Genomic DNA, 13,201 nt, shown 5'->3' on the forward strand with positions numbered 1-13,201 from the left:
ATTTGTAACTAGCTGCCTTTCGGCTCACGAGCTAGGCGGCGAACGCGGTGCCACATTTGCGTGGCCAGGTTTCCCGTGGACGCTGGCTAGACCAGATACGTCTGGCGGACGCAAGCCTTTGAAACCCATTTGTAACTCGCTGCCTTTCGGCTCACGAGCTGGGCGGCGAGCGCGGTGCCACATTTGCGTGGCCAAGTTTCCCGTGGACTCTGGCTAGACCAAGTACGTCCGGCGGCGCACGCCTTTGAAACCCATTTGTAACTCGCTTCCTTTCGGCTCACGAGCTGGGCGGCGAGTGCGGTGCCACATTTGCGTGGCCAGGTTTCCCGTGGACGCTGGCTAGACCAGATACGTCCGGCGGACGCAAGCCTTTCAAACCCATTTGTAACTCGCTGCCTTTCGGCTCACGAGCTGGGCGGCGAGCGCGGTGCCACATTTGCGTGGCCAGGTTTCCCATGGACGCTGGCTAGACCAGATACGTCCGGCGGACGCAAGCCTTTGAAACCCATTTGAAACTCGCTGCCTTTCGGCTCACGAGCTGGGCGGCGAGCGCGGTGCCACATTTGCGTGGCCCGGATTCCCATGGACGCTGGCTAGACCATATACGTCCGGCGGACGCAAGCCTTTCAAACCCATTTGTAACTCGCTGCCTTTCGGCTCACGAGCTGGGCGGCGAGCGCGGTGCCACATTAGCGTGGCCAGGTTTCCCGTGGACGCTGGCTAGACCAGATACGTCCGGCGGACGCAAGCCTTTGAAACCCATTTGTAACTCACTGCCTTTCGGCTCACGAGCTGGGCGGCGAGCGCGGTGCCACATTAGCGTGGCTAGGTTTCCCATGGACGCTGGCTTGACCAGATACGTCCGGCGGACGCAAGCCATTGAAACCCATTTGTAACTCGCTGCCTTTCGGCTCATGAGCTGGGCGGCGAGCGCGGTGCCACATTTGCGTGGCCAGGTTTCCCGTGGATGCTGGCTAGACCAAGTACGTCCGGCGGACGCACGCCTTTGAAACCCATTTGTAACTCGCTGCCTTTCGGCTCACGAGCTGGGCGGCGAGCGCGGTGCCACATTTGCGTGGCCAGGTTTCCCGTGGACGCTGGCTAGACCGGATACGTCCGGCGGACGCAAGCCTTTGAAACCCATTTGTAACTCGCTGCCTTTCGGCTCACGAGCTGGGCGGCGAGCGCGGTGCCACATATGCGTGGCCAGGTTTCCCGTGGACGCTGGCTAGACCAGATACGTCCGGCGGACGCAAGCCTTTGAAATCCAATTGTAACTCGCTGCCTTTCGGCTCAGGAGCTAGGCGGCGAACGCGGTGCCACATTTGCGTGGCCAGGTTTCCCGTGGACGCTGGCTAGACCAGATACGTCTGGCGGACGCAAGCCTTTGAAACCCATTTGTAACTCGCTGCCTTTCGGCTCACGAGCTGGGCGGCGAGCGCGGTGCCACATTTGCGTGGCCAAGTTTCCCGTGGACGCTGGCTAGACCAAGTACGTCCGGCGGCGCACGCCTTTGAAACCCATTTGTAACTCGCTTCCTTTCGGCTCACGAGCTGGGCGGCGAGTGCGGTGCCACATTTGCGTGGCCAGGTTTCCCGTGGACGCTGGCTAGACAAGATACGTCCGGCGGACGCAAGCCTTTCAAACCCATTTGTAACTCGCTGCCTTTCGGCTCACGAGCTGGGCGGCGAGCGCGGTGCCACATTTGCGTGGCCAGGTTTCCCATGGACGCTGGCTAGACCAGATACGTCCGGCGGACGCAAGCCTTTGAAACCCATTTGTAACTCGCTGCCTTTCGGCTCACGAGCTGGGCGGCGAGCGCGGTGCCACATTTGCGTGGCCAGGTTTCCCGTGGACGCTGGCTAGACCAGATACGTCCGGCGGACGCAAGCCTTTGAAACCCATTTGTAACTCGCTGCCTTTCGGCTCATGAGCTGGGCGGCGAGCGCGATGCCACATTTGCGTGGCCAGGTTTCCCATGGACGCTGGCTAGACCAGATACGTCCGGCGGGCGCAAGCCTTTGAAACCCATTTGTAACTCGCTGCCTTTAGGCTCACGAGCTGGGCGGTGAGCGCGGTGCCACATTTGCGTGGCCAAGTTTCCCGTGGACGCTGGCTAGACCAAGTACGTCCGGCGGCGCACGCCTTTGAAACCCATTTGTAACTCGCTTCCTTTCGGCTCACGAGCTGGGCGGCGAGTGCGGTGCCACATTTGCGTGGCCAGGTTTCCCGTGGACGCTGGCTAGACAAGATACGTCCGGCGGACGCAAGCCTTTCAAACCCATTTGTAACTCGCTGCCTTTCGGCTCACGAGCTGGGCGACGAGAGCGGTGCCACATTTGCGTGGCCAGGTTTCCCATGGACGCTGGCTAGACCAGATACGTCTGGCGGACGCAAGCCTTTGAAACCCATTTGTAACTCGCTGCCTTTCGGCTCACGAGCTGGGCGGCGAGCGCGGTGCCACATTTGCGTGGCCAGGATTCCCATGGACGCTGGCTAGACCATATACGTCCGGCGGACGCAAGCCTTTCAAACCCATTTGTAACTCGCTGCCTTTCGGCTCACGAGCTGGGCGGCGAGCGCGGTGCCACATTAGCGTGGCCAGGTTTCCCGTGGACGCTGGCTAGACCAGATACGTCCGGCGTACGCAAGCCTTTGAAACCCATTTCTAACTCACTGCCTTTCGGCTCACGAGCTGGGCGGCGAGCGCGGTGCCACATTAGCGTGGCCAGGTTTCCCCTGGACGCTGGCTTGACCAGATACGTCCGGCGGACGCAAGCCTTTGAAACCCATTTGTAACTCGCTGCCTTTCGGCTCATGAGCTAGGCGGCGAGCGCGGTGCCACATTTGCGTGGCCAGGTTTCCCGTGGATGCTGGCTAGACCAAGTACGTCTGGCGGACGCACGCCTTTGAAACCCATTTATAACTCGCTGCCTTTCGGCTCACGAGCTGGGCGGCGAGCGCGGTGCCACATTTGCGTGGCCAGGTTTCCCGTGGACGCTGGCTAGACCGGATACGTCCGGCGGACGCAAGCCTTTGAAAACCATTTGTAACTCGCTGCCTTTCGGCTCACGAGCTGGGCGGCGAGCGCGGTGCCACATTTGTGTGGCCAGGTTTCCCGTGGACGCTGGCTAGACCAGATACGTCCGGCGGACGCAAGCCTTTGAAATCCATTTGTAACTCGCTGCCTTTCGGCTCAGGAGCTAGGCGGCGAACGCGGTGCCACATTTGCGTGGCCAGGTTTCCCGTGGATGCTGGCTAGACCAGATACGTCTGGCGGACGCAAGCCTTTGAAACCCATTTGTAACTCGATGCCTTTCGGCTCACGAGCTGGGCGGCGAGCGCGGTGCCACATTTGCGTGGCCAAGTTTCCCGTGGACGCTGGCTAGACCAAGTACGTCCGGCGGCGCACGCCTTTGAAACCCATTTGTAACTCGCTTCCTTTCGGCTCACGAGCTGGTCGGCGAGTGCGGTGCCACATTGGCGTGGCCAGGTTTCCCGTGGACGCTGGCTAGACAAGATACGTCCGGCGGACGCAAGCCTTTCAAACCCATTTGTAACTCGCTGCCTTTCGGCTCACGAGCTGGGCGGCGAGCGCAGTGCCACATTTGCGTGGCCAGGTTTCCCATGGACGCTGGCTAGACCAGATACGTCCTGCGAGCGCAAGCCTTTGAAACCCATTTGTAACTCGCTGCCTTTCGCCTCACGAGCTGGGCGGCGAGCGCGGTGCCACATTTGCGTGGCCAGGTTTCCCGTGGACGCTGGCTAGACCAGATACGTCCGGCGGACGCAAGCCTTTGAAACCCATTTGTAACTCGCTGCCTTTCGGCTCACGAGCTGGGCGCCGAGCGCGGTGCCACATTAGCGTGGCCAGGTTTCCCGTGGACGCTGGCTAGACCAGATACGTCCGGCTGACGCAAGCCTTTGAAACCCATTTGTAACTCGCTGCCTTTCGGCTCATGAGCTGGGCGGCGAGCGCGATGCCACATTTGCATGGCCAGGTTTCCCATGGACGCTGGCTAGACCAGATACGTCCTGCGAGCGCAAGCCTTTGAAACCCATTTGTAACTCGCTGCCTTTCGCCTCACGAGCTGGGCGGCGAGCGCGGTGCCACATTTGCGTGGCCAGGTTTCCCGTGGACGCTGGCTAGACCAGATACGTCCGGCGGACGCAAGCCTTTGAAACCCATTTGTAACTCGCTGCCTTTCGGCTCATGAGCTGGGCGGCGAGCGCGGTGCCACATTTGCGTGGCCAGGTTTCCCGTGGACGCTGGCTAGACTAGATACGTCCGGCGGACGCAAGCCTTTGAAACCCATTTGTAACTCGCTGCCTTTCGGCTCACGAGCTGGGCGGCGAGCGCGGTGCCACATTTGCGTGGCCAGGTTTCCCGTGGACGCTGGCTAGACCAGATACGTCCGGCGGACGCAAGCCTTTGAAATCCATTTGTAACTCGCTGCCTTTCGGCTCAGGAGCTAGGCGGCGAACGCGGTGCCACATTTGCGTGGCCAGGTTTCCCGTGGATGCTGGCTAGACCAGATACGTCTGGCGGACGCAAGCCTTTGAAACCCATTTGTAACTCGATGCCTTTCGGCTCACGAGCTGGGCGGCGAGCGCGGTGCCACATTTGCGTGGCCAAGTTTCCCGTGGACGCTGGCTAGACCAAGTACGTCCGGCGGCGCACGCCTTTGAAACCCATTTGTAACTCGCTTCCTTTCGGCTCACGAGCTGGTCGGCGAGTGCGGTGCCACATTGGCGTGGCCAGGTTTCCCGTGGACGCTGGCTAGACAAGATACGTCCGGCGGACGCAAGCCTTTCAAACCCATTTGTAACTCGCTGCCTTTCGGCTCACGAGCTGGGCGGCGAGCGCAGTGCCACATTTGCGTGGCCAGGTTTCCCATGGACGCTGGCTAGACCAGATACGTCCTGCGAGCGCAAGCCTTTGAAACCCATTTGTAACTCGCTGCCTTTCGCCTCACGAGCTGGGCGGCGAGCGCGGTGCCACATTTGCGTGGCCAGGTTTCCCGTGGACGCTGGCTAGACCAGATACGTCCGGCGGACGCAAGCCTTTGAAACCCATTTGTAACTCGCTGCCTTTCGGCTCACGAGCTGGGCGCCGAGCGCGGTGCCACATTAGCGTGGCCAGGTTTCCCGTGGACGCTGGCTAGACCAGATACGTCCGGCTGACGCAAGCCTTTGAAACCCATTTGTAACTCGCTGCCTTTCGGCTCATGAGCTGGGCGGCGAGCGCGATGCCACATTTGCATGGCCAGGTTTCCCATGGACGCTGGCTAGACCAGATACGTCCTGCGAGCGCAAGCCTTTGAAACCCATTTGTAACTCGCTGCCTTTCGCCTCACGAGCTGGGCGGCGAGCGCGGTGCCACATTTGCGTGGCCAGGTTTCCCGTGGACGCTGGCTAGACCAGATACGTCCGGCGGACGCAAGCCTTTGAAACCCATTTGTAACTCGCTGCCTTTCGGCTCATGAGCTGGGCGGCGAGCGCGGTGCCACATTTGCGTGGCCAGGTTTCCCGTGGACGCTGGCTAGACTAGATACGTCCGGCGGACGCAAGCCTTTGAAACCCATTTGTAACTCGCTGCCTTTCGGCTCACGAGCTGGGCGGCGAGCGCGGTGCCACATTTGCGTGGCCAGGTTTCCCGTGGACGCTGGCTAGACCAGATACGTCCGGCGGACGCAAGCCTTTGAAATCCATTTGTAACTCGCTGCCTTTCGGCTCAGGAGCTAGGCGGCGAACGCGGTGCCACATTTGCGTGGCCAGGTTTCCCGTGGACGCTGGCTAGACCAGATACGTCTGGCGGACGCAAGCCTTTGAAACCCATTTGTAACTCGCTGCCTTTCGGCTCACGAGCTGGGCGGCGAGCGCGGTGCCACATTTGCGTGGCCAAGTTTCCCGTGGACGCTGGCTAGACCAAGTACGTCCGGCGGCGCACGCCTTTGAAACCCATTTGTAACTCGCTTCCTTTCGGCTCACGAGCTGGGCGGCGAGTGCGGTGCCACATTTGCGTGGCCAGGTTTCCCGTGGACGCTGGCTAGACAAGATACGTCCGGCGGACGCAAGCCTTTCAAACCCATTTGTAACTCGCTGCCTTTCGGCTCACGAGCTGGGCGACGAGAGCGGTGCCACATTTGCGTGGCCAGGTTTCCCATGGACGCTGGCTAGACCAGATACGTCTGGCGGACGCAAGCCTTTGAAACCCATTTGTAACTCGCTGCCTTTCGGCTCACGAGCTGGGCGGCGAGCGCGGTGCCACATTTGCGTGGCCAGGATTCCCATGGACGCTGGCTAGACCATATACGTCCGGCGGACGCAAGCCTTTCAAACCCATTTGTAACTCGCTGCCTTTCGGCTCACGAGCTGGGCGGCGAGCGCGGTGCCACATTAGCGTGGCCAGGTTTCCCGTGGACGCTGGCTAGACCAGATACGTCCGGCGTACGCAAGCCTTTGAAACCCATTTGTAACTCGCTGCCTTTCGGCTCATGAGCTGGGCGGCGAGCGCGGTGCCACATTTGCGTGGCCAGGTTTCCCGTGGACGCTGGCTAGACTAGATACGTCCGGCGGACGCAAGCCTTTGAAACCCATTTGTAACTCGCTGCCTTTCGGCTCACGAGCTGGGCGGCGAGCGCGGTGCCACATTTGCGTGGCCAGGTTTCCCGTGGACGCTGGCTAGACCAGATACGTCCGGCGGACGCAAGCCTTTGAAATCCATTTGTAACTCGCTGCCTTTCGGCTCAGGAGCTAGGCGGCGAACGCGGTGCCACATTTGCGTGGCCAGGTTTCCCGTGGACGCTGGCTAGACCAGATACGTCTGGCGGACGCAAGCCTTTGAAACCCATTTGTAACTCGCTGCCTTTCGGCTCACGAGCTGGGCGGCGAGCGCGGTGCCACATTTGCGTGGCCAAGTTTCCCGTGGACGCTGGCTAGACCAAGTACGTCCGGCGGCGCACGCCTTTGAAACCCATTTGTAACTCGCTTCCTTTCGGCTCACGAGCTGGGCGGCGAGTGCGGTGCCACATTTGCGTGGCCAGGTTTCCCGTGGACGCTGGCTAGACAAGATACGTCCGGCGGACGCAAGCCTTTCAAACCCATTTGTAACTCGCTGCCTTTCGGCTCACGAGCTGGGCGACGAGAGCGGTGCCACATTTGCGTGGCCAGGTTTCCCATGGACGCTGGCTAGACCAGATACGTCTGGCGGACGCAAGCCTTTGAAACCCATTTGTAACTCGCTGCCTTTCGGCTCACGAGCTGGGCGGCGAGCGCGGTGCCACATTTGCGTGGCCAGGATTCCCATGGACGCTGGCTAGACCATATACGTCCGGCGGACGCAAGCCTTTCAAACCCATTTGTAACTCGCTGCCTTTCGGCTCACGAGCTGGGCGGCGAGCGCGGTGCCACATTAGCGTGGCCAGGTTTCCCGTGGACGCTGGCTAGACCAGATACGTCCGGCGTACGCAAGCCTTTCAAACCCATTTGTAACTCGCTGCCTTTCGGCTCACGAGCTGGGCGGCGAGCGCAGTGCCACATTTGCGTGGCCAGGTTTCCCATGGACGCTGGCTAGACCAGATACGTCCTGCGAGCGCAAGCCTTTGAAACCCATTTGTAACTCGCTGCCTTTCGCCTCACGAGCTGGGCGGCGAGCGCGGTGCCACATTTGCGTGGCCAGGTTTCCCGTGGACGCTGGCTAGACCAGATACGTCCGGCGGACGCAAGCCTTTGAAACCCATTTGTAACTCGCTGCCTTTCGGCTCACGAGCTGGGCGCCGAGCGCGGTGCCACATTAGCGTGGCCAGGTTTCCCGTGGACGCTGGCTAGACCAGATACGTCCGGCTGACGCAAGCCTTTGAAACCCATTTGTAACTCGCTGCCTTTCGGCTCATGAGCTGGGCGGCGAGCGCGATGCCACATTTGCATGGCCAGGTTTCCCATGGACGCTGGCTAGACCAGATACGTCCTGCGAGCGCAAGCCTTTGAAACCCATTTGTAACTCGCTGCCTTTCGCCTCACGAGCTGGGCGGCGAGCGCGGTGCCACATTTGCGTGGCCAGGTTTCCCGTGGACGCTGGCTAGACAAGATACGTCCGGCGGACGCAAGCCTTTCAAACCCATTTGTAACTCGCTGCCTTTCGGCTCACGAGCTGGGCGACGAGAGCGGTGCCACATTTGCGTGGCCAGGTTTCCCATGGACGCTGGCTAGACCAGATACGTCTGGCGGACGCAAGCCTTTGAAACCCATTTGTAACTCGCTGCCTTTCGGCTCACGAGCTGGGCGGCGAGCGCGGTGCCACATTTGCGTGGCCAGGATTCCCATGGACGCTGGCTAGACCATATACGTCCGGCGGACGCAAGCCTTTCAAACCCATTTGTAACTCGCTGCCTTTCGGCTCACGAGCTGGGCGGCGAGCGCGGTGCCACATTAGCGTGGCCAGGTTTCCCGTGGACGCTGGCTAGACCAGATACGTCCGGCGTACGCAAGCCTTTGAAACCCATTTCTAACTCACTGCCTTTCGGCTCACGAGCTGGGCGGCGAGCGCGGTGCCACATTAGCGTGGCCAGGTTTCCCCTGGACGCTGGCTTGACCAGATACGTCCGGCGGACGCAAGCCTTTGAAACCCATTTGTAACTCGCTGCCTTTCGGCTCATGAGCTAGGCGGCGAGCGCGGTGCCACATTTGCGTGGCCAGGTTTCCCGTGGATGCTGGCTAGACCAAGTACGTCTGGCGGACGCACGCCTTTGAAACCCATTTATAACTCGCTGCCTTTCGGCTCACGAGCTGGGCGGCGAGCGCGGTGCCACATTTGCGTGGCCAGGTTTCCCGTGGACGCTGGCTAGACCGGATACGTCCGGCGGACGCAAGCCTTTGAAAACCATTTGTAACTCGCTGCCTTTCGGCTCACGAGCTGGGCGGCGAGCGCGGTGCCACATTTGTGTGGCCAGGTTTCCCGTGGACGCTGGCTAGACCAGATACGTCCGGCGGACGCAAGCCTTTGAAATCCATTTGTAACTCGCTGCCTTTCGGCTCAGGAGCTAGGCGGCGAACGCGGTGCCACATTTGCGTGGCCAGGTTTCCCGTGGATGCTGGCTAGACCAGATACGTCTGGCGGACGCAAGCCTTTGAAACCCATTTGTAACTCGATGCCTTTCGGCTCACGAGCTGGGCGGCGAGCGCGGTGCCACATTTGCGTGGCCAAGTTTCCCGTGGACGCTGGCTAGACCAAGTACGTCCGGCGGCGCACGCCTTTGAAACCCATTTGTAACTCGCTTCCTTTCGGCTCACGAGCTGGTCGGCGAGTGCGGTGCCACATTGGCGTGGCCAGGTTTCCCGTGGACGCTGGCTAGACAAGATACGTCCGGCGGACGCAAGCCTTTCAAACCCATTTGTAACTCGCTGCCTTTCGGCTCACGAGCTGGGCGGCGAGCGCAGTGCCACATTTGCGTGGCCAGGTTTCCCATGGACGCTGGCTAGACCAGATACGTCCTGCGAGCGCAAGCCTTTGAAACCCATTTGTAACTCGCTGCCTTTCGCCTCACGAGCTGGGCGGCGAGCGCGGTGCCACATTTGCGTGGCCAGGTTTCCCGTGGACGCTGGCTAGACCAGATACGTCCGGCGGACGCAAGCCTTTGAAACCCATTTGTAACTCGCTGCCTTTCGGCTCACGAGCTGGGCGCCGAGCGCGGTGCCACATTAGCGTGGCCAGGTTTCCCGTGGACGCTGGCTAGACCAGATACGTCCGGCTGACGCAAGCCTTTGAAACCCATTTGTAACTCGCTGCCTTTCGGCTCATGAGCTGGGCGGCGAGCGCGATGCCACATTTGCATGGCCAGGTTTCCCATGGACGCTGGCTAGACCAGATACGTCCTGCGAGCGCAAGCCTTTGAAACCCATTTGTAACTCGCTGCCTTTCGCCTCACGAGCTGGGCGGCGAGCGCGGTGCCACATTTGCGTGGCCAGGTTTCCCGTGGACGCTGGCTAGACCAGATACGTCCGGCGGACGCAAGCCTTTGAAACCCATTTGTAACTCGCTGCCTTTCGGCTCATGAGCTGGGCGGCGAGCGCGGTGCCACATTTGCGTGGCCAGGTTTCCCGTGGACGCTGGCTAGACTAGATACGTCCGGCGGACGCAAGCCTTTGAAACCCATTTGTAACTCGCTGCCTTTCGACTCACGAGCTGGGCGGCGAGCGCGGTGCCACATTTGCGTGGCCAGGTTTCCCGTGGACGCTGGCTAGACCAGATACGTCCGGCGGACGCAAGCCTTTGAAATCCATTTGTAACTCGCTGCCTTTCGGCTCAGGAGCTAGGCGGCGAACGCGGTGCCACATTTGCGTGGCCAGGTTTCCCGTGGACGCTGGCTAGACCAGATACGTCTGGCGGACGCAAGCCTTTGAAACCCATTTGTAACTCGCTGCCTTTCGGCTCACGAGCTGGGCGGCGAGCGCGGTGCCACATTTGCGTGGCCAAGTTTCCCGTGGTCGCTGGCTAGACCAAGTACGTCCGGCGGCGCACGCCTTTGAAACCCATTTGTAACTCGCTTCCTTTCGGCTCACGAGCTGGGCGGCGAGTGCGGTGCCACATTTGCGTGGCCAGGTTTCCCGTGGACGCTGGCTAGACAAGATACGTCCGGCGGACGCAAGCCTTTCAAACCCATTTGTAACTCGCTGCCTTTCGGCTCACGAGCTGGGCGGCGAGCGCGGTGCCACATTTGCGTGGCCAGGTTTCCCATGGACGCTGGCTAGACCAGATACGTCCGGCGGACGCAAGCCTTTGAAACCCATTTGTAACTCGCTGCCTTTCGGCTCACGAGCTGGGCGGCGAGCGCGGTGCCACATTTGCGTGGCCAGGTTTCCCGTGGACGCTGGCTAGACCAGATACGTCCGGCGGACGCAAGCCTTTGAAACCCATTTGTAACTCGCTGCCTTTCGGCTCATGAGCTGGGCGGCGAGCGCGATGCCACATTTGCGTGGCCAGGTTTCCCATGGACGCTGGCTAGACCAGATACGTCCGGCGGGCGCAAGCCTTTGAAACCCATTTGTAACTCGCTGCCTTTAGGCTCACGAGCTGGGCGGTGAGCGCGGTGCCACATTTGCGTGGCCAAGTTTCCCGTGGACGCTGGCTAGACCAAGTACGTCCGGCGGTGCACGCCTTTGAAACCCATTTGTAACTCGCTTCCTTTCGGCTCACGAGCTGGGCGGCGAGTGCGGTGCCACATTTGCGTGGCCAGGTTTCCCGTGGACGCTGGCTAGACAAGATACGTCCGGCGGACGCAAGCCTTTCAAACCCATTTGTAACTCGCTGCCTTTCGGCTCACGAGCTGGGCGACGAGAGCGGTGCCACATTTGCGTGGCCAGGTTTCCCATGGACGCTGGCTAGACCAGATACGTCTGGCGGACGCAAGCCTTTGAAACCCATTTGTAACTCGCTGCCTTTCGGCTCACGAGCTGGGCGGCGAGCGCGGTGCCACATTTGCGTGGCCAGGATTCCCATGGACGCTGGCTAGACCATATACGTCCGGCGGACGCAAGCCTTTCAAACCCATTTGTAACTCGCTGCCTTTCGGCTCACGAGCTGGGCGGCGAGCGCGGTGCCACATTAGCGTGGCCAGGTTTCCCGTGGACGCTGGCTAGACCAGATACGTCCGGCGTACGCAAGCCTTTGAAACCCATTTCTAACTCACTGCCTTTCGGCTCACGAGCTGGGCGGCGAGCGCGGTGCCACATTAGCGTGGCCAGGTTTCCCCTGGACGCTGGCTTGACCAGATACGTCCGGCGGACGCAAGCCTTTGAAACCCATTTGTAACTCGCTGCCTTTCGGCTCATGAGCTAGGCGGCGAGCGCGGTGCCACATTTGCGTGGCCAGGTTTCCCGTGGATGCTGGCTAGACCAAGTACGTCTGGCGGACGCACGCCTTTGAAACCCATTTATAACTCGCTGCCTTTCGGCTCACGAGCTGGGCGGCGAGCGCGGTGCCACATTTGCGTGGCCAGGTTTCCCGTGGACGCTGGCTAGACCGGATATGTCCGGCGGACGCAAGCCTTTGAAAACCATTTGTAACTCGCTGCCTTTCGGCTCACGAGCTGGGCGGCGAGCGCGGTGCCACATTTGTGTGGCCAGGTTTCCCGTGGACGCTGGCTAGACCAGATACGTCCGGCGGACGCAAGCCTTTGAAATCCATTTGTAACTCGCTGCCTTTCGGCTCAGGAGCTAGGCGGCGAACGCGGTGCCACATTTGCGTGGCCAGGTTTCCCGTGGATGCTGGCTAGACCAGATACGTCTGGCGGACGCAAGCCTTTGAAACCCATTTGTAACTCGATGCCTTTTGGCTCACGAGCTGGGCGGCGAGCGCGGTGCCACATTTGCGTGGCCAAGTTTCCCGTGGACGCTGGCTAGACCAAGTACGTCCGGCGGCGCACGCCTTTGAAACCCATTTGTAACTCGCTTCCTTTCGGCTCACGAGCTGGTCGGCGAGTGCGGTGCCACATTGGCGTGGCCAGGTTTCCCGTGGACGCTGGCTAGACAAGATACGTCCGGCGGACGCAAGCCTTTCAAACCCATTTGTAACTCGCTGCCTTTCGGCTCACGAGCTGGGCGGCGAGCGCAGTGCCACATTTGCGTGGCCAGGTTTCCCATGGACGCTGGTTAGACCAGATACGTCCGGCGGACGCAAGCCTTTGAAACCCATTTGTAACTCGCTGCCTTTCGGCTCACGAGCTGGGCGCCGAGCGCGGTGCCACATTAGCGTGGCCAGGTTTCCCGTGGACGCTGGCTAGACCAGATACGTCCGGCTTACGCAAGCCTTTGAAACCCATTTGTAACTCGCTGCCTTTCGGCTCATGAGCTGGGCGGCGAGCGCGATGCCACATTTGCATGGCCAGGTTTCCCATGGACCCTGGCTAGACCAGATACGTCCGGCGAGCGCAAGCCTTTGAAACCCATTTGTAACTCGCTGCCTTTCGCCTCACGAGCTGGGCGGCGAGCGCGGTGCCACATTTGCGTGGCCAGGTTTCCCGTGGACGCTGGCTAGACCAGATACGTCCGGCGGACGCAAGCCTTTGAAACCCATTTGTAACTCGCTGCCTTTCGGCTCATGAGCTGGGCGGCGAGCGCGGTGCCACATTTGCGTGGCCAGGTTTCCCGTGGACGCTGGCTAGACTAGATACGTCCGGCGGACGCAAGCCTTTGAAACCCATTT

Source organism: Urtica dioica, chromosome 3 (assembly GCF_054948205.1).
Source record: "Urtica dioica subsp. dioica isolate 48M chromosome 3, U.dioica_male_clone48M_v1_H2, whole genome shotgun sequence".
Taxonomy (NCBI): Eukaryota; Viridiplantae; Streptophyta; class Magnoliopsida; order Rosales; family Urticaceae; genus Urtica; species Urtica dioica.